Below are 24,624 nucleotides of genomic sequence, written 5' to 3'. Positions count from 1 at the left end.
ACCGATAAACTGCAGAGTTGTGACTTAAAGCAATTATCAAGAAGGGGTGAATTCACGTGCCCGTGAAAACTATGAAATCTCTAGTTAAACTCCAAGCAGAGATTTCTCATAATGTGTTCCAAAAGCAACAAAAGGGAATATGTCTTCAATGTAATGATGTAGCACGTAATGACAGAATCTGTGGAGCTCTGAGATTTTTATAAATTATTTAGTTCAAATTTTTGAGCACGTAACAGGTCCTCTTTAGGATAGGATTTTTCTAATATGAGGCACTATTTATGAATAGAAATAGAAAAAAGTGGGGTATACGCCCAAGCCAGCTCACCGACAGCCTGATGGTGCCCGGGACTCCATCTGGACTGACGTATACAATCCAAGAAGGGAAAAAAAAGGAGGCAACCCAGCTCCTTAAGACTTGAATAAATTCTTTATTACAAATCCATTAAAAATAATTGACAAATGGCTACTCCTCAGCTGTGAGAGTGCACATGTAGCATACAGGAATGCCTCCCTTTTTTTCCCTTCTTGGACTATTTATGAATGAATGTTAATATTTTTTTCCACTATACCTACACAATTTAATTCAATAGTGTATGAAAAGTCTGAACATCTATTTCGGCTTGGTGTAGCATGCAAGTAATTGTAACAGCTTTTAGAAATAAAATCATCTGCAACATCTGCAGGTTAAATTTAATAATAATTATTCACAAAGCTGCCAGTTGTTACAAAGAAACAGGAGCCCAAAGGTTTACTTATTTCCTCTAAACCCTAATCTGTCTCAATTTTCATAACAAACACAATTGCTCACACGAAAATTACATCTGTAAATAATAAAAATCTGATGGTGCATAGCAGTATCGCCAACAAACATGTTCCTTACAGCTGTCTATGGGAGCTGACATAGCAGTTCGGATCTTGCTTGGAGATCGCTAAAAGGCAATGAGAAAATAACATTCATTTAAATTATTTGCCATTTACATCATGCTTCCAACCATTAAACACTAATTAAACTCTTGCAGGAATGCTAGAAGCTTTGATCATGGAAACATACTGTCTACATTTTTAACTGTCACGTTGTAGCATTAATTAACCTTTGTGCCAGTGGAAAAATTTAAATTGCTTCATGTGAACTTGCAACTATCAAAAAATTTCAAATTATATGTTAACGAAGACAATATTTTCCTTGGAGAATTTTTAAGTAATGCACTGTGTATTCTCGTTAATTCAACAACAGCTTTCAATTTCACATTTATATATAATGTTGCTGTTGTTCTATCTTGTCCACTTTCACCTTCACTATTTTTTTTCAAAGAGCATAGAAAACTGCATGTGTTTCTGCAGTGCACTAAACTACTCTCAATCTATATACTAATGTTACTATTAAAATTTAATAGCCAAATTTATAGGAAGGAGGGAGAAAATAAAAGCGAGACAGGAGGGAAGGACGGAAGGGGGAAGGAAGTAAGAAAGAAATATAGAAAGAAAGAAGAAAGGGAAGGAGGGAGGAAGTTTGAAGGGGCAAAGGAGGAAGGAAAGAAGTAAAAGGTGGATAGAGACTGGAGGGAAGTAAGGATTAAAGGAAGGTAGGAGGGCAGGGGAAAGGAAGAAGAAAGGGAGAAAAGAAGAATGAAATATTGTAAATTACAACTTATCCAGACAAATCTATTTATCAGTTTCTATTTGTCAGGATCTTCATAACCATACACTGTGTATATGGATTTTTAATTTTTCACATGCCCAATTCATCCACAAAATCAAGACTCTGAAACAATAAGAATGTTTGAAATAGACATCCTAGGATTTTATCAGTTCATAAAATAATCAAAACATACAAAATGTCAATAGAACTAGGCAATGTATATCCGTAAGTACATTCTGTCCACTGTTTGACTTACGTGACTATTTTAACTCACGCGCTTGCTTTAGTTAAAATGGTTGGCCACATTATCTTTATTTTAACAAATTTGTTGGGACATGATTTTTGCAGCGCTAATACGAGTATATAGTTATGTAAGTTACTGCAACAAAGTCATGTCCGCAGCATATTTACTAAAGGAAAGTGATGAAACCTTTTTAGAGGATTTCAATAATAGGACTATTGTTAGTACCACTCTGTGCTCTAATAGTAAACCCAATGATCTTCAACACATTAGCATACAGGCTTAGGGAAAACAATTAATTCTTATAAATACATCACTTTGAAAGCCAAACACATGCTAAATTGTCATTTTAATAAACTGCTGAGAATATTGAATCTCTACTGTCCATGCAAACAGAACGGTATTACTTTAATAACATTGTATCAGGCTGGGAGCACTGCAGTTAGTCAAAACTGTCTTATGGATAAATGTTTGTTTCTACCATAGCTGTTAGGAGTCAGATTTCTGCCTCTCCTATGCTGAAATCTAGACCCTCACATTCTGCAGTCTCCTGCTCTTCATCTGCTGCAGAGGAGATTGCAGAGGAGATTGCCTTGCGGCAACTCTCTCCAGAGGCTAAGTCCTCTGTTCCTTCATCTGAGCATGCTCACGGGACGAACTCCCATTGGAGTTCGGGAGTCAGGTGCTCAGGTCCTGTGTCAGATCCTATTGGCTCCTCCTGGAGCCTTGGGGATTTCCAGAAGGTCCCGTTCAGAATAAAAAGTGCGCATGACTGTTCCGCCATGCGCTAGTATAGTCATACTTGCTGCTGTATGTTTGTTGATGGATGCATGGACTGGTGAATGACTCATTTGAAACCCCCATTTCTTGGTTATTACGAATGTGTGAGTGTTTGCGTCAGAGCCAGTATTAGCGCCAGTGCCAGCGCGCCATTGCTCCAGCGCTCAGCAGCATAGCGTCTGATATCGCGCCTGCTTTACAGCGGTGTCTCTCTGCGGCACTATCTACGCCGCGCTGCACTCGCAGCCCAGAGTACGTTCGTAGTAGCAACGTCTCTGTTACAGACTCACGGTAGGTCTAGACGGAGTGTGTCCCGTTGCCTAAGGCCACTCCTGTGACCGAATACCGCGTCTGTCTCGCTGAGCTTCTGTGAGTTTACAACAGACTCAGCGTTTTGGTACATATGTTTATGCTTGCAGCTTTGTGAGTGAAACAGAGCTTGCTCCAGCGTTACCATTGCATGTGCTTATGCTTGCAGCTCTGTGTGTGCAACAGAGCCTGCTCAAGTGCACCTGGGTGACGCCCTTAACCCTGTGCACACTACCGCCACATAGCTATGCCACCTCCTAGCAGCGGACTTACCATCTACCGCACGGTGGACCCCAAGCGGTGAATGCACTTTATTTATAATTTTATTTAGTGCGTTCCACCGCTCCTAACATTATAGTAGCGCCAGGGTCTGGCTAGTGATGGCAGAACAGCAGCAACTACTGCAGTGCATTAAGCAGCTTGGTGACCGGGTGGCCGCCCTTGAGAAGTCTCTCTCAGCTGCACAAGCTACTGATGCTGCTGTACACGCTTTAAGTGACGCGGTAGCGCGTTTGTCCGTGTCCACCCTTGCGCCGACAGTTATCCGCCTCCCGTTGCCCGATAAGTTTTCCGGAGATGGCGCCTCCTGCAGGGGTTTTATCAGCCAGTGCTCAATCCATCTGGAGCTGCTGGCTGAACAATTCCCTACAGAACGGGCCAAGGTGGCATTTATTGTATCCCTACTGTCGGGCAAGGCTCTGGAATGGGCTACGCCTTTGTGGGAGCTTGGCGATCCCGATATTCAGACCACAGCTCACCTGCTCATGGTCATCAAGCAGGTTTTCCTCGGTCCACGGGTCATGCATGATACTTCTCTGCAATTACTCGCACTTACTCAGGGGTCACTCTCGGTTAGCCAGTATGCTGTCCGTTTTCGGACACTAGCGTCCGAGTTGGAATGGTCCGATAAGGCCCTTATCCCCGTTTTTTGGCAAGGATGCTCTCTCTACTAGAGAGATCCCCACCAGCTTGGAGGAGCTAATTTCTGTCTCCTCACGTATTGACCTCTGTTTTTCGGAGCGCGGTATGGAGCATGCTCACTCCAAGCGAAGAGCTGTTTCGGCTCCAAAATTTTTTGAGCCTCTTGAGTTGCCTGAACCAGAGGTTCTACCCCCTGAGCCCATGTAGGTGTCTTGCACCAATTTTAATACAGACTCAGACCAGGAGTCCATTTGCGGTTGTCATCATGTGTGTGCGGTTTCTCCGGAAGCCAGCTCCCCACAGTGGTCGGAGTCTGAGCCAGTCAGCGAGACCTTTGTCCCTCCTCATCTTAGGGCTCAGGTTCTGCCTGGGCACATGCGTCCGATGCGCACCACCATCGAGGCTACATGCAAATCTCGAAGCTTTTGGCCGGAGCGTATTGGTGGCCCCATAGGGCTCGGGACATCAAAAAATTTATTCAGGTCTGCTCCTCATGTGCTCAGAATAGTCTTCCTAGGCGGAGGGTGGTGTCGTTCGCCGATTCATGGCGGCGCACTGTTACATCGGCCGCTCCCACTATCTCTCAGGTGTCTCTTCTGAAGCCTGGTGACCTTGCTTCCACTGATGCCTTCCAGGTGTCCCGGTTTACTGTAACACCTACCAGGACACCAAGCTCGCCTTCGGTCGAGTTTGAGCCCTTTGCCACCGTAGGGCACAGGTTGATGGCCCGGAAGGCTCATGGAGGAGGGGGCCCTAGGAGGGGGGGTAATGTTAGGAGTCAGATTTCTGCCTCTCCTATGCTGAAATCTAGACCCTCACATTCTGCAGTCTCCTGCTCTTCATCTGCTGCAGAGGAGATTGCAGAGGAGATTGCCTTGCGGCAACTCCCTCCAGAGGCTAAGTCCTCTGTTCCCTCATCTGAGCATGCTCACGGGATGAACTCCCATTGGAGTCAGGTGCTCAGGTCCTGTGTCGGATCCTATTGGCTCCTCCTGGAGCCTTGGGGATTTCTGGAAGGTCCCGTTCAGTATAAAAAGCACGCATGGCTGTTCCGCCATGCGCTAGTATAGTCATACTTGCTGCTGTATGTTTGTTGATAGATGCATGGACTGGTGAATGACTCATTTAAAACCCCCATTTCTTGGTTATTGCGAATGCAGCTTTGTGAGTGAAACAGAGCTTGCTCCAGCGTTACCATTGCATGTGCTTATGCTTGCAGCTCTGTGTGTGCAACAGAGCCTGCTCAAGTGCACCTGGGTGACGCTCTTAACCCTGTGCACACTACCGCCACATAGCTCTGCCACCTCCTAGCAGCGGACTTACCATCTACCGCACGATGGACCCCAAGCGGTGAACGCACTTTATTTATAATTTTATTTAGTGCGTTCCACCGCTCCTAACAATAACATTGCCATGAGGTCTCGTAAAGAAATCGCTCTCTCCTTTTCATAAAATTTGTGCTCGAGTTAGCTTGGCTCCGGGTTTCTTCCTCCTATTTGTCTATGATGACCCAAAGTGTTTAAAAGGCTGCATCATACTTCCAGGAAAATAGTCAGTCCATGATGAAGTTTCGAACTAATTGTATTGCAATATGGTGCACAATGCAGATCAATATTACACAGTATAAAAAGCTGTAATGTATGACCCAAGGAAAAACATCTTCATGACCCAATTTATTGTGGGGTGTGGCTTCAAAATGCTGTCTAGGGTGAAAACTGTTGATTAGACCATTGTAATTCCAACTATGCTATGTGCATATTGGTAATAGTGATGAAAAACACCAAAAAAGACTAGTTAGACAAAAGCCACCAGCAAACAGGCAAAGATGCTTACCTGCCCAGGCCACAGAACAAATGCACTAACAAGGGGCAGCGGACCCAATAAGATGGCACAGGTGCAAAAATACCTGATGAGGCAGCACGCGACAATCAGTAAGTGGCCGCTTGGTATTTCTGCAAATAATAGTATCTATAGTGGCAGTGTTCACACAGAAAATGCAAAGCATCTGGCTGAACCTATTAATGACGCCCATGCTATTAGATCAGGTGGGCCAGCTAGTGCTAAAAAGTGCATACAGTGTGAACAGAGGCCACAGTTTACAGAGCCGTATAAAAAGAAAAAGAAAAAAGGTCCAGCTTTGCAAATTCAAGTCCAATTTATTGTTAAAAACAAGTCCAAAACAGAGCAAAAAATGGTGTGTTCACATGAGCAACAAGTAGTAGATTACGCGTTTCGAACAATAGCTTGTTCTTTCTCAAAAGAAAGAACAAGCTATTGTTCGAAACGCGTAATCTACTACTTGTTACTCATGTGAACACACCATTTTTTGCTCTGTTTTGGACTTGTTTTTAACAATAAATTGGACTTGAATTTGCAAAGCTGGACCTTTTTTCTTTTTCCTTGGTTACTGCGTGAAGACTGCACGTGGTCCGGGCTATCCACTACACATGCCTTCAGGTGAGCTGGCTTTTTTTTCTCTTTTTGACCGTATAAAAAGAACCTGGCACTCAACTTAATGCTGGTGAATAGTTACTTTATTTGCATTACTAAGCAAACGTTTAGGTCCCAAGGACCTTCATCAGTTTGTTTAGTACTACAAATAAAGTAACTATTAACCAGCATTAAGTTGAGTGCCTGGTTCTTTTAATACGTATCACATGGTGTGGGAATCTACCTTGGCACCTTCAGCATTAGTGCGCACAGTTCTTTTTAAACTATTAGATCAGGCAGGCCAGCCAGTGCTAACAAAAATGCATACCGTGTGAACAGAGGCCACAGTTTACAGAGTAATCTCGGCACAGCTGCACCCTGCACATGTATTGCTATGTGTTCTTGGCACTTTAAATCTTTTCAGGGTGCAGCTGGGCCCAGATAGCTCTCTAAACTGTGGCCTCTGTTCACACAGTATGCATTTTTTTAGCACTGGCTGGCCCGCCTGCCTGATCTAATAGTATGGGCGTCATTAATAGGTTCAGCCAGATGCTTTGCATTTTCTGTGTGAACACTGCCACTTCAGATTCTATTTTTTGCAAAAATACCAAGCGACCATTTCCCGATTGTAGGCTGGCAGCTTCATCAGGTATTTTTGCACCTGTGCCATCTTATTGGGTTCTCTGCACCTTGTTAGTTCATTTGTTCTGAGACCTGGGCAGGTAAGCATCTTTGCCTGTTTGCTGGTGGTTTTTGTCTAGCAGTAGTGATGTCAATGAATAATTATGTAAGAACATGTTGGAATATAGAATTATGAAAGTTTCTGCACATAAAACCTTATAATAATTGATATGAATAAAATTCAGCTCATATCTATTTGTGCAGTCTTGTCTTGTTTATTATCTCTCTCAGGACAAATGAAGTAAGCAGAGAAAAGAATATATGTATATATTAATATTAGTCTATGTTCCAAGAGAGCTGCAACCTGACATTGTAGTCCTTCAGAGGGAGTAACGTGAAGGGCATTTCTATGAGCCTAGTTGCACTGAGATTATTACCCAAAAAAATCATTTCTATCAATGTAACTTAAACTCTAATGGATGTCACACTTGATTTTGAAATGAATAATATGATTACTTAAAAATTCAAAGTGAATGTTTAGCTTTGAGCACCATTTTACTGAATTGTATGATTATATATTTTGCTGTATTCGGCAAAAGAAATTGAGAAACCTTTCAGATACATTACTTGTCCATAATATATAGATTCTGACTTTAAGCTTGTTTTGTAACCTATTGTTTCATTTAAATTCTTCATTAGCTCAGCGTCTAAACACACAGTAGCTTGCTCCATGCTATAGATTCTGGCTGAACTTGTTGATTTGTCAGAAATGGCTGATCTACTGAGATGTATGGGAGACTCCAAATATCTAGTATCTGGCAGCTGGTCATTCTCTTCTCTACACTGAAAAAACATTCACAGTTAGCCGATCTAAGTAAGCATGTGTATGGAGGAGTCAGAAGACACATCAGTCACTCAAACATTTAGGCCAACAGCTATCAATGGTGTACATACACTTGTACTAAGCAACATGCAACAATTGTATATAGAAGAAAAGATACCTACTCATCATAAGAGCTCATCTACACTGATCTTGTTTGCTGACAATCTTTTTGACTATTTCTAAAGATAACCTGCTTAATTAAAAATTACGGCCTACTCTGGTCTCCAAGCTGTATCTAGGCTTCCTCTTCTAGTGGGAACATGTATATAACTGCTGGAGTCAATCAAACTGCTCACTGTTTTTTTTTTTTCTTTCTTTATTTTTATTTTTTATTAGCTTCATATGCATTTGATATACATTTGAGATAAGAGGAGGACGAAAGATTGCTAAAACGCTGATAAGGGTTTGTTCAAAGTCTCAAAGTATAATTGAAGCAGCAGAAAATATCCTCATAAAATAAATGAGGAAAGGAATCCGGGAGAAGTAATTTCTATGTGTACAATTTTGGTCTCTGGTTTATAAGAAGGGTGTAGCTGAAATAGAGCAGGTTCAGAGAAGGGCAATCCATGTTATTAAAGGGAATCTGTTATAAGTTTTGTCATATGTCAGCTAAAACTACCAACTTATTCAGCAGCAGTGTTGCATTCCATAAACGCTTATATTACCCCCGACTCCCCCTGTACATCCCCCTAAAAACCTTTTGAAGTTCTCCCACGCTGTATAGTAATCTTCTCGGTCCAGTCCGATTGGCATGACTTTTGGTCTCTCCATCTCTCCTACTTTGATTGACTTGAATGATGCCATCCACATTGTCGGGCGAAATCTTGCACTTGTGCAGAGAAACCATGGCTTAAGCCTGCGCATTATGCTTTGCTCTACTCTGGGCAGAACCAAAAGCATTGGTGTGTATGTGCCAGCACACATCATGCCTTATGTGCCTGCAAGTTGTTTGTCTGAGCATGCGCATTTACATTTTTGGCTTTGCCGGCAGTAGAGAAAAGCATAGTGGGGAGCAAGTGGATTATATAAGCATTTATTGAATGTAGCTCTACTGCTGAATAAGGTGATAGTTTTATTTGATTTATGACAAAACTGATGACAGCTTCCCTTTAAGGGAATGGTTAGACTGCATTATCAAGACAGGTTATCAAACTTGGGATTATTCAGTTTAGAAAAAAAATGAAGGCTTAGGGGCGATCTTAATACAATGTACAAATAATTGAGGGAACAGTACAGATATAATACTAATGATTTTTTTCTACATCTAGACCTGCAATGATGACAAGACGGCATCCTCTAAATCTAGAGGACAAAAGGTTTAATCATATTCACAGATAATTCTTAATTGGAAGAACAGTGACACTATGGAACTCTCTGCCACATGATGTAATCAATAATTCACTACAAAAATTCAAAGAGGGCCTGGATGCTTTTCTTGAAAAATATAATATTAAAGGATATTGATAGAAAATTCTGTGATGGGATGTTGATCAAGGGAATTAGTTTGATTGCCGTACGTAGAGTCAGGGTGGAATTATTCCCCTAAAAATGGGGCAATTAGCATCTGCCTCATGGAGTTTTTGCCTTCCTCTGGATCAATGGACTTATATCTACATGTAACTGTAAAAACCATGACTATATAAACAGGGTGCGGCGACCTGCGCCAAACGCAGCATGTTGCATTTTGGTGCGCTCGCTGCACCGTCAAAAAGATGCATGTGGAGGCATCTGCATTCATCGGCACGGCCTGCGTACCTAATGCTAAAGATAGGGTACACAGGCCGCATAACGACAGAGATGGGGCAGAACGGAGGAGGCGCGGCCAGAGATGGAGCTTCATGGAGGAAGCCTGTAGCCCAACACACCTCGGCCATACGCTAGTATGAAGCTAGCCTTAGGCAAGTGATTGAACCAAATTTCATAGGTCAAAGGTGGTTTGCTACATTCAATAAGTCTCCAAATGTTTTCCTTCTACTAGATACTAGATCTACGAGAGCTATATACCTCTGTGAACTCTTCTCAATGTTTGTGTTACTTTTACATGCTTTTAATTCCTTTTTAAGTTTAAATAGATAAATAACTGAAAGCAATTGCATCCTAAAATGATCAATAAGCTTCTTACACCTCCCAACAGGAATTTTGGACCACCCTTCTTTTGCAAACTGATACAGGTTTTTCATATTTGAAAGGTTCATTCTTCCAACAGTAATTTTAAACCCTTCTTGGCATTGGATTTATCCATACATCCAGGTTTGTAAGTTCTTACCAACTTTGGACGTATGGATACACCGCTAAGTGTTTAGCTGACATGACAACTGCCACCCAGCACTTACTGCCGCTCCTTACAGTTTAACCCTCTGTATTCTGCGATCGATATCGATCACAGCAATTAGAAAGAGGGCAGAGAGAGGAGGTTCCCTCTGCTCTCCGATCGGTGACCACGAGAGGTCATCGCGAGGGGCCGATCGTTACCATGTTGACCTGGATGTTGCCAGGCTCCAGCAAGTTCATTAGATCATGCACAGTGCACAAGCTAGCTAACTTGTGTCTGCAGCACTGACAGGTTATAAAGCATTGCTATGCTTTGTAACTGTGATCAGAGCTGTGACATTCAAAGTACCATAGTGTGACAAAGTTAAAAAAAAAGTAAAAAAAGTAATAGAATTGTAAAAATATTTTTTTTAAAAATCACAAACCATACACCAGGTCACATTTCAGAATCTTAATCTTTTCTGCTAATAGTGTGTGTCATACACCAGGCCACATTTCAGAATCTTAATCATTTGCGATAAAAGTGTGGGACAGACACTAGGCCACATTTCAGAATCTAAATCCTGTCTTCTAATAGTGTGGGCCATACACCAGGCCACATTTCAGAATCTAAATTGTTTTTGCTAATAGTGGGCCAGACACCAGGCCACATTTCCAAATCTAAATCCTTTTGGCTAATAATGGAGGCCATAACCAGACCACATTTCAGAATCTAAATCATTTGTGCTAAAAGTGTAGGCCATACACCAGTAAACATTTCAGAACCTGAATCGTTTGGGCTGATAGTATGGGCCAGACACAAGGCCACATTTCTCAATCTAAATCCTTTCTGCTAATAGTGTGGTCATGACACCAGCCCACATTTCTGAATCTAAATAATTTCTGCTAATGGTGCGATCCAGACACATTATCTCAGCAAATAAATACTGATTGCTAACTGAGTGACAGGTGACTGACAGGTCTGGGCCTGGGTTGTGAACCAGCTGGTTAAAAGAGGGGAAGGGCACATCCAACATGAGTAGGAAAAAGGTTGTGGTGGAAGGATGAATAGGCTTAGTGTTAAAGATGTACGTGGGTTAGGTGGTAAGGTTACTAAAAGCTCTACTGAACAAACACCATCTCGTCTTAGGCCTCTTTCACACTTCAGTTTTTTAGCATCAGTTCAAATCCGCCAAAAAGTCAGAGAAGCGGATCCGTTCTGAACTGATGCGAACGGATGGCACAGGATCCGTTTTCAGACGGATCCTGAAAATGAGGAAATATAAAGGAACTGCTGGCCGGGAAGGGGGGGGGGGAAGAGAGAGAGAGAGAGAGAGAGAGAGAATGAATATGAATATTTTGTCCGGCACCCAGAAAGAATTTCGGGTTAAATCAGTGTCTGGAGGATCCGCCAGAGAAAAAAACGTTGCAAGCTCCGTTTTTAAATCTTTGAGGATGGTGACGGACAGCAACTTTTGGCGGATCCTCACAAAAAACGGATGCAACGGACAGCAATCCGTCACAATCCGCCATTAATGCAAGTCAATGGGGAAAAAAACGGATCCTCAAAAGAAAATTGAGGATCCGTTTTTTTCAAAACCTGGCGGATTGTGACTGATTGTAAAAAATGGAAGTGTGAAAGAGGCCTTATCCAAAGACAACTGACAGCATCTGTTACTGGATGGGCTACTCGACTCCTTTTCTTTGGCAGCCGCACAGTGGTACACCTTGTAGATGAGGGTCAGAAAGAGCAAGTGCTCCAGTGGATGGCAAGTGCTGAGTCAAGTGGCCTCTCCTCCTCTTCCTCCTGTTTCCTGTTTCCCAATGCATCACAACTCTCCAACTGACAGTGGGGAAACAAAGATAGGCGAATCTGCATAGCTGTTCACACAATCCATTTGGTGAACATCAGAGGTCTGCAGAGGAAAGCATCTGCACTGATGATCCAAATTTTATCCAACTGAATAAAATTTGGAGCTAAAATCCAGACCCTTATCACCGGACGTTAACCCCCATAGGGGAAAATGATCCTGATGAGGCTTAGATCCCTGAGATGCATGCGGACTGTGCAGTGCTGTCAGGGCAGGAAGAGGAGACAGGTGACTCCCTGTACAGTGCTGTCAGGGCAGGAAGAAGAGGAGACGGGTGACTCTCAGGATTTGGAGTGTGAGAACACAAAGGATGAAAATGAGGTTGTAATCCCACTTTGTGTGAACCCAAAGGCATGCAGCTGAGTAGCTCATCAGAGGAGGTGGAGGAGGAGGAAGATAAGGAGATTATATTGCGGCTTGCCGCACAGACATAGAATGCTACAACCATGACAAGTACTTTATTCCCAGCCACAACTATGTCTGAAGCCAGCAGCGGTCGTGGGTCTGCAATTCACAGGTGCAGCAAGGGTTGCCTAGATTGGGCCTTTTTTGAGACAAAGGATGACCCAACTAACATTATCTGCCAACTTTGAAAAAGCTACTCTGTAGAGGCAAAAATTGCAATAGTTTGACAACTACATGCATGAATCAGCACTTGTACAATCAATATGTGTTCATTTGGGAATCTCACTGTGCTAAAATGTGGACTAGCGCACATTGCCAACCACCGGACATCCCATCAACTGCATCTGCTGCTGCTTCCTCCTACATAACAATGGCAACTGTTCTCACACAGGTCTCCAGCCAAAAAAACTCCACTTATTAACTCCCTACATTCAGAGTGAGTGAGAGCCTGTCAGCTATTATGTAAGTGGAGATGCCTGCTGTTTTAGTTTCACCGAGCACACCATATCTTTCTAAATCCATTATAACAACCCTGCCTGTACTTCACTCACAGTCCAGCAGTTTGTCCTGTAAACCCTCCTCCACCCTCTTTCAGCACAGCAGCCAGCCCTCGGTCCCGCAGTTGTGGTCACATAAAAGAATGTTTCCTCCTACACATGCCAAGAGCTTGATCTCCACCATCTCCAATCTGTTGGCCTTGGAAATGCCTTTCTGCCTGATCGATACGTTATTGTTTCCAAAACTGATGGCAGTCGAAATCCCCCAGTACCAGTTGCCCACTCACCATTACTTCTCTAAGAAAGCTGTAACTGCACTACACCAGCATGTCGTAGATAACATCACCTGTTCCTTAAAAATATCAAAGTCTGCCAGGGTGCATTTCACCACTGACATCTGGATGAGCAAACATGGGCAGGAGCATTACATCTCACTGACTGAGCACTGGGTGAGTCTGGTGGCTGAGGGCAGGAGAGCATGGGGCTGCTCCACAAGTATCTAACACTTTCTCCAATGCTTCTGCCTCATCCACCTCCTCTAGTGCCTCCACTTGTACCCTCAACCTCTCCCTTAATGAGACACATGTTGCAATAGTGCAGAGAGAATTCCCCTCACATCTGTACTGCACAGTCAGGGCTTGCCACAATCAGGCATTGTTTAAATTAATATGCCTTAAAGATTGCAGTCAAACAGCTCAAGAGTTGTGGACAGCTATCCAGGCCAAGTTTCAGCAACGGCTGTCTCAACTGAACCTGGAGCCAGGGAGGCCTCTGCAATAATGGTGCAAACCTACGCCTGGGCAACATCACACATTTGCCTTGCATGGATCATGTCCTCAATCTGCTGGTGCAGTTATTTCTCTTCCACAATCCTGGTCTGGATGCAATGCTGCTGAAAGCACAATTGCTGTGTGCTCACTTATGCCGTTCCCATGCCGCAGTTCATAGACTTGCATCACAAAAAAAGGTTTCCACCCTATCGGTTAACCAATTGATATGTGATGTGTCAAAATGGTGGAAATTCACTCTGCACATGCTGCAGCGACTATGGCAGCAGCGACGAACCCTGGTGAAGTATGTCCTGTTAGATAATCTTGGCCAATTCAGTACAGATGTGGTGTAAGAGTGAGCACACATGAAGGACCTCTGCACCCTTCTGCACAGTTTCAAAATGGCTACTATGATGGTTTACACTGATGATGCCACCATCAGCATCACTATTCCGGTCATCTACATGCTGAAGCACACTTTGAATAGTCGGTGGGAGGACATTGTGTTCCCAGAGGAAGAAGTGGAAGCAGAAGAGGATGTGGAAGGGATAACAATATCTCTAAGTTCCGGACTGTTATTGCACAGGCAGGTGCCATGGGAGGGTGGATTACAATGATTGAGGAGGGCTCATGATACCAGACAAACTGTTAGTGAAGGTGCAGGAGCCAAAAGATAAATTGAGGAGGGCAAGAAGGAAGAGGTGCGCAACAGTGAGGAGATGAAAAAGATAATGATCCACTCTCTGTTGTTTATGGTTGGCAGGAGGGGATGGAGGAAGCAATCTTGAGTGCTACCATACCAACAAAACACCATGGATTTGGACCTCCTGGAAGTGCCTGACACATGAGTGCCTTCTTGCTGCACTATGTGCAACATGTTACCCATATTCTTAGGGTTAGAAATAGTGCTGACTACTGGTTTGCTACTCTGTTAGATACATGGTAAAAGAGTAAATTTTGCCAGATGCTTCCTCCCCCTGGAAAGGGATGCGATCATGCTGAAGTAAAGAAACAGACAAGGTTAAGAGTGGTGTAACCCCAAGACAGCAATGGCAGTGAGGCACACAGTCTGCATCGCAGTTCTAAACTTCCCACCCTGGGAACGTCAGGTCATCAACGCAAAACCATTAGCAGCAGCAGTGTAAATGGCAGAAAGAATTTCTGTGACTTGTTTCACACATTTTTTAAACCAGCCCGTGCACCAGCAGATCAGAGTACAAGTCTGACATGTTGTGAAGGACTGGATAGGATGATGCAGGAGTATCTAGAACTCAATATTAATACCATCGGGGGGGTTTGGACCGTTTTGCATTTTGGAAATATGGAAGAGTGGCCTGAGCTCGTCTGTCACTCCATGTAGGTTTTTCTCAGCCTGATTTCTCTCAGAACGTGTCTTCAGCACTGATGGTGGTGTCCTGATGGATAAGCGTATCTGGCTGTCCCCTGAAAGCATAGATCACACCACGCATTCATCTTGCATTATTGCTGTCTGTTCCACCTTTGTGGTGGCTTCTGTTGCCACTGCTGATGAAATTACAAGAATTTTTTTTAAATTTGGAGACTCCAAATTGGTTCTCCATCTGGTGGGTTGCCTGTAGTGAAAGGGGTGTCAGAGCCCCATTATATTATTCCTATTCTGGGGAAATTGATGCTACTTTAGTGGTATGTGTCAAAATTTTTTGGAAATGTGAAGGTTTAACTTGGGTCTCCATCTGGTGGGTTGTCTGTAGTGAAAGGTGTGTCAGAGCCCCATTGTACTATTTTTACTCTGGGGAATTGATGCCACTTACTTTTGTGGTGTGTGAAAACAATTTTTTGAAATGTTTGGACTCCAAGTTGGGTCTCCTTCATGTGTGCTGCCTGTAGCAGTAGGGATCCCAGACTGGCAGGTCTGCACTTACTTTCAGTCAAATACCAGTATTACTATCCTCACATGTTTCTAGTAATAGTAGTCTACAAATTTGATATTTGTCCCAATTGAGTGTGGCTGAGCAGAAAAACAGCTTCAGCTGTTGCATGAGGTATTAGGGCTCCCAGCACAGCAGGCTTACACCGGTTCATCACTTATGGGCGATTTCTGCTGTTCTGGTACCTCAGGGGCTCTGCCAATGTGATATGGCACCCTCAACCCATTCCAGCAAAATCTGAACTCCAATATGGCTTTTCTTCCCTTCTGAGTACTGCACTGCAAACAAACAATAGTTTTCCTCCACATATGACGTACTCAGGAGAAATTGCATAACAAAATGTATGGTGCATTTTCTCCTGTTACGCTTGTGAAAATAAAAAATGTCATTTTCTTATCACAGCTCAACGTGTGAAGTGCATGGGGGTTCTAGCTGCTCACCACACATCTAGATATATTCCTTGAGGGGTACAGTTTCCAAAAAGGGATCATATGTGGAGGGATTTCTACTGTTTAGGCACATCTAATTAAGTTCCTTCATGGGTTTAGTTTCCAAAATGGGGTCATTTGTGTTTTTTTATCAGTTTTTAGGCACATCAGGAGTTCTCCAAACGCGACATGTCATTTGCTGCCAATTTAAGCCAATTTTGCATTCAAAAAGTCAAGCGGTGCTCTTTCCATTCCGAACCCTGCCGTTCACCCAAACAGTAGCTTTCTTCCACATATGGGATATTGACGCGCTCAGCAGAAATTACACAACAAAGTTTGGGGTCCATTTTCACTAGTTACCCTCGGAAAAATGAAACAATTTGAGTCAAAAAAAGTAAAATGTTCATTTTTTCCTTCCACCTTCCATTAATTCCTGTGATACACATGAAGGGTTAATAAACTTCTTGAATGTGGCTTTGAGCACCTTGAGGGTGCAGTTTTTAGAATATTGTCAATTTTGGGTATTTTGGTCATATAGGTCTCTCAAAGTCACTTCAAATGTGACATGGTCCCTAAAGAAAATGATTTTGTAAATTTTGTAGGAAAAATGAGAAATCACTGGACAACTTTTAGGTCTTCTAAATTCCTAAAAAAAGTTATGTTTTGAAAAATTGTGCTCTTGTAAAGTAGACATGTGGGAAATGGTATCTCCATTAACTATTTTGTATGATATAACTCTCTGGTTTAAAAACATAAAAATTAAAAATGTGAAAAAAAATTCACCATATTTCCAATTTTTCACAAATAAACGCAAGTCATATTGATCAAATTTTACCACTAACATAAAGTACAAAATATCTCGAGTAAACAATCTCAGCATCACAGGGATTTGTTGGAGTTTTACAGCGGTATTACCTCATTAAGAGACACTGGTCAGGATTGTAAAATGTGGCCTGTTCATGAAGGTGGCAACATACTTGGAGGGTGAAGGTGTTAAATTGCATAATATAATAGGGCCTGGCAAGTCCTTTCTTGCTTCCATGTACTATTAAGCCATAGTAGTATTAATAGTTTTATCTTTTACTGCACACTAGCAACCCATACTACACATGTAATCAATCAAAATATGTAAAGCATAAAGTTCCTAATTTGAGATGAATATGTAGTTTGCTATTTTGCCACATTCAATGAACCTTTTAACATTGACACATTGTTCTAGCCCTATGAAATGCTAAGTGTAATCAAGCAGAATACTAGCTAAATCTATGCCATTTAACATATAAAAAAATCCATTAACTTCATATATCCATTAGTATTTTAATACACATAATACACTGACATTTTAAATGGTTATTAATAACGTTATAAATTATTTTTACTTGATAATACCTACTTGGGCTGATGACGCCTTTCATTTAGGCTTCTTTTTCAAAAATCAAAGCAAGAACCCTAGGAACTGTAATGACAGGCTTGTTAAATAATATCTTACATTTTAATTTAATTTTAGATGTGAGCATAAATTATACTTTTACAGTATCACTCTGAAAGCTTTTCTTTTCATCAGACTGCGATTATGGAGATTTATCAGTTGTAATTAAAAGAGAGAATAAAACATCAGTATAACCATTACAGAAGCTGTGACAACCGTATTTAGGTCTTATGGATATGAATGCCAATTTCTCTTTAGCATGATGAAGCATAGCCACCCACTTGTATGGATGTAATAAATCCCTTATCTGCACTTGCTTTAATTATTTGTAAGATAAAAACTACAAAGACAACTAGTGTTCTAATTACTGAGCAGGATACACTTTTTACTTTGGCTACTTGTTAATTGACATCAATCTATCAGGAAAGAGCTGCAAGCACCAAGGGTCTAATGCCTGGACAAAATATATTAACTTAATCAATATGCAAGATCTATTAATTCTTGATGAGGTTCTGACTACATATAAGCCACAGTGTGATTGAAGCTTACTAATCAATACTTCCAACATTCTAATTATGGAAAATTTTAGTTAATTTATTTGTTCTACCAATGAATTACTTATTTAAGGCATACTCACTGAAATATAAGATGTAACAATATATTTTTTAATATTTACCCTTACAATGTTTAAATTATTGAAAGAAGTTAACACAATTGTTAATAGATTTTCTCTGGCCTTGTCAGCTAATGAAAAATATATCAAAATATACATCACTTATCATATACAAATCATCATCTTCTCTACAATTGTGATCTTAGGATCTCTGAAACTGATGACTATTTGTGAGAAAAGTTTTAACTATTGTAGAATATAAAGCATTATAGACAGTGGTGTAACTACAGTCCGATGGGCCCTGGTACAAAATTTGGATCGAGCTCCCACCTACATATTGATCAGATATTTGAGCTCTTCTAGAGTTCTAAATCCTATAAAGATATACATGTTCCCCCCCCATAATGTAGTAATGTCCACCATGTATCCTGGGTCCCTTCCTGTTATAATGTCCTATTGTCCTCCATCCTGGGCTTCTTCCGGTAATAATGTCCCCCATACTGGGCACCTGGCATTAATAATGTCTTACATCCAGTGACCTGTCTTGGCATAATGTCATACGCCCCTTCCTGTAATAATGTCCCTATCCCGTCCCCTTCCTGGTATATTGTCCCCATCCTAGACCCCTTCCAGTAATAATGTCCCCCATCCTAAGCCCCTTCCTGGTATAATGTCTCACATCCTGGACCCTTTCCAGTAATAATGTCCCCAATCCTGGTGTAATGTCCCTATTCTGGCTGTTTCAAATAATATATGTCAACCATCCTTGGCCACTTCCAGTAATAAATGTTTCCCATCCTGGACCCCTTCCAATAATAAATATCCTCCATCCTCAGTCTATTCCTGGTAAAATGTCCCATGTGCTGAGCCCATCCTGTAATAACGCTTCCTTTTCTGCGGCTGTTCTCTAACACATTTAAAAAAACCTGATTCTTCTCACCATCCCTGGCATAAACGGCAAGTGGCATCATCTTCTATAACCAGCGTAGAGGCCAGCAGTTGACTTTGACGTGACTGCTAAAGGCGACGCATGATGTCACTGCTATGCGGCACCTGGGACTGCATGCCGACATCAGCTGCCAGCCTCTAATTTGCTGGTGGCATGTAATGCAGAGTGCAGGGACCTAGCAAATATCTGTGTAGCAATAGATATCTGCTAAATGTGTATCCTCATACTTACATTCAGCCGAAATAGATGTTTGTCACCACAATCACTACCCACTTGACTATGTAGAGATATACAGATTGATTATATCCTTTCTGTTTATATGCTAAGAACAGTAATAGATAGGCTTTGTAAAATATGCTCATATTAGTGCTAGAAAAGTTTAGATCCACCAAAAATAAAGGGTGCGATCTACCTATATATAGAGAGATAAATAATTGTTCAACATAAAAATAAAAAAATAAAAAATCTCTAAGATAAAAAGCTATACACATACAAAAGAAGTTTAGAATAAAACATTACTTTTAATGGCAATTTTGATTAAAATAGTTAAAAAAGACAGATACTGACCTCAGTTAATTCACTGTACCAGACATAAGCTCTGTCCATTTTTGTGCCTTATGAACCTAAATTGTAATACAAATCAAAATAGTGTCTCAACCAGTTACAAGACCTCATAAGCTTCCTGGCCAACAAAGAAAAAACAGCACTTTCACATATATCCCTGTGCTAATAACAGTGGCATATGGATGGCAACTATAGCTTTATAAGCAGAAATGGAGCAAAATGGCCAAAGCGTATTAAAAAACAGTGACACACAACAACTCGCAAATCTATTGGTTGAGGTCACTTAATAGCTTCAGGCAACACATTGTGCATAAACTAAATTTGTCCAATAATAATCAATGATCTGGCACTTCCAAGACACATATAATCAAAACCTCTTTCTAGACCAATGTAAAGATATGGCTGAAAAAGTATGAAGAGATCCAGAAAAAAATATAAAAATACCATGTTTATTAATAACACATAAAATACAAGAAAACAAAAAACAAAATTGCCCAGTAGGAGGCACACAGATGTCCTAACGACCATGCAAAAGTGCAGCCTCCACTACCCGCGCGTTGGGGTAGTGGAGGCTGCGGCGTCCATCCATTATTTTGCACACAGTGTTCAAGTAATGTTTCACCTTTATGATTTGTTTATATATCTTTTGGCTCACTTAATATTGGTTAGTTCTATTGATGTGGGGACTTAGAATATAGTGTCATGTTACCGCCAGATGCAGCTATATACATCTATTTATAACTTTATGCTATTAGTCCGTTGGATTCCTTTGTAGCTGTTGATTTATTTTCATTCATTTGGGGACTTAGACCTTTGTGTCATGTTGCCGCTATATGCAGCTATTTATATGTGATATCATGATTTTAGTCTTTCAGCTACATGTGGCCTTATGATATATATGTATATAATGGTACTTTACCTGCACTTTTGTATGGTCGTTAGGACATCTGTGTGCCTCCTACTGGGCAATTTTGGTTTTTTGTTTTCTTGTATTTTATGTGTTATTAAAAAACATGGTATTTTTATAATTTTTCTGGATCTCTTCATACTTTTTCAGCCATGTCTTTACATTGATCTAGAAAGAGGTTTTGATTATATAAACACATTGTGCATGCAGCACTGACAATAGAATGGTGTGGTTTATGGCATAGCTCATGGTCCAATCTGGCTGGGTTATTTGAATAGATACATATCCTACCTTCAGGTCATTCAAAATTGTCTATAAGTGCGCCAACAGCAAGGAGTGATGTTAGAAGCACATGCCATTACTCACAACCGATAGCCTAGTCGCAGTACCAGATGTAAAGAAAATATCTGGTTATCTAATGTAGTGACGTAGTGGTAATCTGGTATAAATAACAATATTATTGTCTGAAATCTTGGGATGGGTTTGAATAAAGTGTTTCCTATCTTGAGTTAAAGCTTAATTATAGGCCTAAACCAACACTCTTTTGGTTGGTCACCTCTTTAATCTCATCCAAAGGTTGCCTGACTTTTTCTTAAACTCTGTTGATGTGGAGCAGTTACTGTATGTCATAATCAAATATATTGTCCTTGTGGAATCCCACATGAATGGTAAAAGATGATGGCTAGATCAAGGCAATAAGCCATTACTGTAAATCATAACCTCTAAAAAGTATATCTCTATCTACCTCATAGGTAAAGTGCAATCCTTTGTTGCTGTTATCAAAAGTTGTAGTAAGTTTTAATAATCAGTTTTAATTCCATGATTTGCTTTGACACTGGACTGGCATCTTTATCAAGTGCAAAACCAAAGTTTTCATTTGATTTTACACTTGATAAAGATGCCAGTCCATCTTCGAAGTGCACCGCTTATTATACTTTATGGATCTTCATCTCGTTAGTGCAGCCCAAAAATTGTGAATTATCTTAGCTTGTCAAGCATCCTGGTGGAGGACATCTTTCAGTCAGGGGAGAGCAGTTATCGTTATTACGCTACCACAGGAGTTGTGCCTACATAACATGCTTAGGTGAGCATTTACCGTGATTTACTTTACCTTTATAAAAAGGCATCACCCTATGTCTGATGCGCTTTATCATCAATGTATTGACTCCAATGTGTGACACATTGATATTATTCTGACATAGACTGCAGCCTTCAATATTATGAAAGCTACACTTAAATTGTAGCGTGCAACAGCCATTTATTCTATTTGCATACTCATTTGTTTTCATTTACATTTTTTAATTCAGTTTTCGTATAAGGCTATGTACCCACGTATGCAGAAAATTCCTGACTAAAAACTGGACTCCTTCCCAGGAAACGCGCGTTTTTGCGCGATTTTTGCACGTTGTTTGCGCGTTTGTTATGCGTTTTTTTCCGGAGCATCCCCAGTCTCATAGAATATAGTTAGAAATGCTGATTTTTCCGCGAAATTAATGAGCATGCTGCGTTTTTTACCGCGATGCGTTTTTATCGCAGAAAAAACACATCAATATGCACAAAAAGTGCAGAATTCAGTAAAATGAATGGAATGCTTCTTGTAAGCATTTTTTAAGCTTTTTTGCTGGTAAAAATGCTTAAAAAGGTGAAAAAATGCATACGTGCACTGTGCACACAGTCTAAGTCTTCAGAATTTTTCGCTGATATTTGAAAAATATTATGCAATTAAAATGTAAGTACAAAATATTGTCCTTTTAAAGTTGTAATCACACCTTACAACTGAATGGTAGGACAAGTACATGTTAGTTTACAGCTGCTGTAAAAGGAAAAGTCTATTTCCACAATAACCTTAATATAATAGTAGAAGGAGGATTAAGTTAGAGACTGACTGCTGTATTGTTTTTATGAAGGTTCTCCATATCCAAGCGACAGGGACACGTGAAAACATACAGAGAAAATTATAGAATGGCCAAAATGTGTCCACTATTATCTTTTCTTATAAAACAAATAATAAAATTCAAACATGCTTGCAAAATAATTGACAAAAATGACCATATGTGAAAGTTTGCTATGGCAATAAATAAGTAATATAATGAATATATCCAAATTTTTATTAATATAACTCACACTAAAGCATATTAAAAACAGAAGGGTGCTAAAAAAAGATGAAAAAGCGGGATGTTAATCCAATAATATGAAAGTGCTTGGGTAAGGCAAGAAGAGCAAATATGCAATGAAAATAATGATATAAACCTTTTTCTCTTTTATATACTTAATTTTAAGGACTGGTGTAGTGATAAAAAAAACCTGAATGGCATAATTCACTAAGACCTATGTTGAAGTATATACTAAGAGAAAATTAGTAGCTGGAAATTTGATGAAATAGGGTTTTAATAGTGGTGCCCTATGGTAAAGATGATAAATCATGGAGCATACAAAAGTTTCCACACCCATAATGAATATGCTATCGTCTTTCTGCCCTGACATGCGTTTTGCCCAGCCTCTTCAGGAGAACGTGTCAGGGCTGGGGGAGTTCCTGTTTCAATACTGTGATAGATCAATGAAGGTGAGATATGGTGCGGTGACGTCAATGGTCTGTGAAACAAATGGCGCATCGTCAGCTAGACTGAGTCCGCGTAAAAAAACGTAACTTGAGGCTGCAGTCACGTGAACAAAGCCGTGTTCATTCGGAAATTTGAAGATGGGATTGAATGTACATTGTTTATAACATTCGCCATTTCCAAAAAGTTTGTTAGCCTGAAATTCATACATTTGATTATTCAAACCACAATATTACATCCCTTATCTTCCTTCTTGAACACCACATCATCCCATTCTCCCAATTCTTTAAGAGCACTTCTCTCTCAAAACGAGAGATTATGGTCAATTTTGGACTCTTTGGTAAAACACTAAGTGTCTGCCATGACCATTCAGGTGAAAACTTCCACCACTGGTACTAATATCAAGTTTGGCAATCAAATGGTAATCAAATGTTTAGGAAAAGTACTTATTTGAGGGGAGATTTCATCCATCAAAGAATGAAGAATTTGCAAGGAATCCTGTTCCTCTCTAATTGGAAAAATGTGTTTCATTATATAAATAAATCACATAATTTGTCATTTTAAATAAGATTTCATTACCTTTTTAGTTCTGATATTAATTTCCTTCAATCATTCTCACTTCAAGGTAGATATTTTTTATGTGGATTTATGAGCTGAATACTTTAAGACCGAAGGGACTGAATGCTGATTTAAAAATTCATACGGTAATATAAACAATCTTAGTTCCTCTCTGATTAGTGAATTGAATACCCAATGATATTTAGGAAAGAGTCTTTTCAATTTTGGACTATTCCTAATTTTAATGTTTTTTCTTTTTATCCTTTTAGATACATCGCTTTCTGTTACGGTGTTGAAATCGCCCTGTGAAGGATATAACTACATGGAGGACTAATTAATATTTATATGTATATAAAAGACTTCTTGTTAAGAATTATTTTTGTAAAGATTTTTTTCTAATATTGTGTCACAACATCGGCCAATTCGTACTTTTTGAGAAAAATATTTTTGCGCATTCTTATAGCTGCAGGGATAAAGGTATGTTCGCTTTTTAGTTGCCCAGGTGAGTCATATGATCTGAAGAAGGTTGTGTGAGGCACAGGGGTAGCTGTTGGATACTTGGAGACAGCCTGCAAAAGGAGCCGTCCGGGGTTCCAGGGCAAACTGAAATACCATTAAAATCCCCTGATAAACATGACCTTTATGTACTGTATATGAAAAGCAGCTATAATGAGAGATTTTGTATGCACATGGTGTAATAGAGTGCACAAAGTGGACGCAGAAGGCCTGGAGAAAAAGTAATCTATTTGTACTGGCAATGGAATACTTAGTGTGCTAATACAGGAAGGCAATTGTATTCTGCCACACACAATATGGCGCCTGAGGAGCAATAATGTCTATGTGCGCCTGCGCTTAAAAGAAATGCCACACAATGTTTTCTATTGGCCAGTGATGTATTACAATGGTGATGACTCGTTGAGACATGCGCAGTAGAACTACCAGGACGCTGGAAGCAGCGTTCATGGCATCCTCCATGTGGCGGTATGTAAACTGAAGGGGCGATATTATACACTATATCATTATACAATGAATGTCAATGCTGAATGATAATATTATAAACGATATAAAGCGACTATATTTTATATAAGGCACAG

At 40.4% G+C, this 24,624-nt stretch overlaps 1 long non-coding RNA gene across 1 annotated transcript; it reads right to left on the bottom strand.

Moving 5' to 3' along the window:
- Window positions 1-659: 659 nt before the first annotated feature.
- LOC141053750 (uncharacterized) lies at window positions 660-19,568 on the bottom strand. Its single transcript, XR_012221264.1, has 3 exons — window positions 19,511-19,568; window positions 17,346-17,408; window positions 660-929 (listed from the first exon to the last, which is right to left on the bottom strand). It is a non-coding gene; the product is annotated as an uncharacterized lncRNA (long non-coding RNA).
- Between the last annotated feature and the right edge of the window lie 5,056 nt (window positions 19,569-24,624).

This window comes from Dendrobates tinctorius, unplaced genomic scaffold, assembly GCF_039654945.1.
Source record: "Dendrobates tinctorius isolate UK_male_01 unplaced genomic scaffold, ASM3965494v1 ptg000171l, whole genome shotgun sequence".
Taxonomy (NCBI): Eukaryota; Metazoa; Chordata; class Amphibia; order Anura; family Dendrobatidae; genus Dendrobates; species Dendrobates tinctorius.
Note: the sequence above shows the minus strand (reverse complement) of the source record. Positions and strands in the feature narration are given on the sequence as shown.